At 24.2% G+C, this 2,168-nt stretch overlaps 1 long non-coding RNA gene across 1 annotated transcript; it reads left to right on the top strand.

Moving 5' to 3' along the window:
- The first annotated feature begins 687 nt into the window (after positions 1-687).
- LOC128642071 (uncharacterized) lies at positions 688-1,408 on the top strand. The gene is made up of 3 exons (XR_008399620.1): positions 688-1,069; positions 1,170-1,235; positions 1,317-1,408. It is a non-coding gene; the product is annotated as an uncharacterized LOC128642071 (long non-coding RNA).
- The last annotated feature ends 760 nt before the right edge of the window (positions 1,409-2,168 follow it).

Raw genomic sequence — 2,168 nt, 5'->3', positions numbered from 1 at the left:
GTATACTGTCTGATGTTCTGGAAAGATATGTCGCAGTTTATTTTTAATATGGAATACCTGGATTTCCATTTTTGTTTTTAATAACAATTTTACATGTAAATAAAGATAATTTTGTTATGAATAACAATATTAAATTTAAATATCATTAAATTGTTATATGTATCTTTAATTTTATTTCACCTTATCAACGGATACATGTAACATTTGTTAATGTTGCCCAAAAAATAGTGCTGTTGTGGCGCAGTTCTATACAATGTTTCATTGTTATTAAAATGGATAAAAAAAAACATCAAGTTGTATACTAAAATACGATTCTTGATAATATTTTACAAAATATGTATCCAAATTGAGTGCTATTTGTAAAAATAGGTATTAGCTTACAAAATTGCGCATTTAAAAAAAAAAAATTAGTCCCGTCAGTGAGTAGAGATTGAATAATATTTAGAAAATGCCACGATCCAAGAAGTTCTCTATTGGAGAATTATTGATTATTTCTTACACTATGGATAAATATTTTCCAAAAAAAAGGAAAGGGATTTTCACTTTGGACCAGGACACAAGAAACCGAATTCTCTGTGAAATGGTGCGAAGAGTAAGGAGAGTCTCTGGGCAAAAACGAACGAGGAAACAATGTCTGAAAAGATATAACGACTTGTACCGGAGGCAATCTAAAATGCGCACTTTGATAAAGAGTTATCTTAAAAAATGTAAGCAATATAGATATAAATATAGTTTAATTATATAATCTTAAGTATTAAAAATGTATAGTTTTTAATTGGAATATTTTCAATAAGATAAACAAGTTAAACAATAATAGGATTAAAAGATTACCATTGCCTGCAGATAAGTGTGAATGAATCAAGTTTTTATAGGATTTTCAGACAAATTTTTTGTGTGTTTGGATTTTTAAGAATATATTTTCACAAATTTTTTATTTTATATTTTTTAATAGTCAAAAGAAGAAGAGCTCCAAGGTACCTTCTTCCCATTGATACCAATTCTAGTTCTGAAGGGGAATCAGACCCATTGCCCACAGTTTTTATGGATGAAGATAGGACTCAAGACACAGGTATAAAAAATGTAACTGTAATGTCGAGAAAAAAAAAAAATTCAAAGACAGGTATTAAAGTAAATTTATCTTTTAACTATTTTTTTTTATAATGCTATAGATAATAGCACTCCAAATAATAATGCAATGGATGAGCAAGGAGAAGAAGATATCGATAACATTGAAGGTAATCTAAAAAAAAATTCTTTGAGATTTCTTTAACATATATATTTTATAAATATAAATTTATTTGTAATAATAATTTTAGGACATGTAGAGCCTACAGAGTCAGAAGAACATTTGGAACAAGATGAAGAACATTTGGAACAAGAGGACGAGGAGGGCCATGAAGAAGATGAGGTTCATCAAGGAACATCAGGTGATTTTTTATTTTTTTTATGTTGATATATCCATTATAAAAACATTATATTTTTATATATATATATATATATATATATATATATATATATATATATAAAACAATTGATATGTATGCATATATATATATATATATATATATATATATATATATATATATATATATATATATATACACATATATATATCAATTTTATTAATGTGTATATATTTTTTTAAAAAACAAAAATATATATATATATATATATATAAAAACACAAACACATATTTTTTATATATATATCAATATATATATATATATATATATAGATAGATCAATATATATATAGATAGATAGATAGATAGATAGATAGATAGATAGATAGATAGATGTATATAGATCAAAAAAGACAGATGTAAATATAGAAATAAAATTAATTGAAAGATAACATAGATAGAGAGAAAAATATTGTGTAAGATAGATATATTTTAAAATTACATTATCAATACATTGTAATCAAAATTTTGTTTTTTGAAGAAACTCAACAAAATTTAATAAACTTAGAGGTACACGATGAAGACTCTCAGTCACCTCAATATTATAATGTTATTGCTGTTGGTAATTCCATTGACAGATATTTTTTTTACTCTCATGTCTATAAATGCTATTCAAAATAATCAAAATATATATATATTTTTTATTTTTTAGTTCCGGATGATGAAAAAATTGTAATAGGCAAAAAAGAGCTCCTTGAAGTCCTGC

The sequence above is a fragment of the Bombina bombina genome, chromosome 1 (genome assembly GCF_027579735.1).
Source record: "Bombina bombina isolate aBomBom1 chromosome 1, aBomBom1.pri, whole genome shotgun sequence".
Classification (NCBI taxonomy): Eukaryota; Metazoa; Chordata; class Amphibia; order Anura; family Bombinatoridae; genus Bombina; species Bombina bombina.
This window is presented reverse-complemented; position numbering and strand designations above follow the sequence as displayed.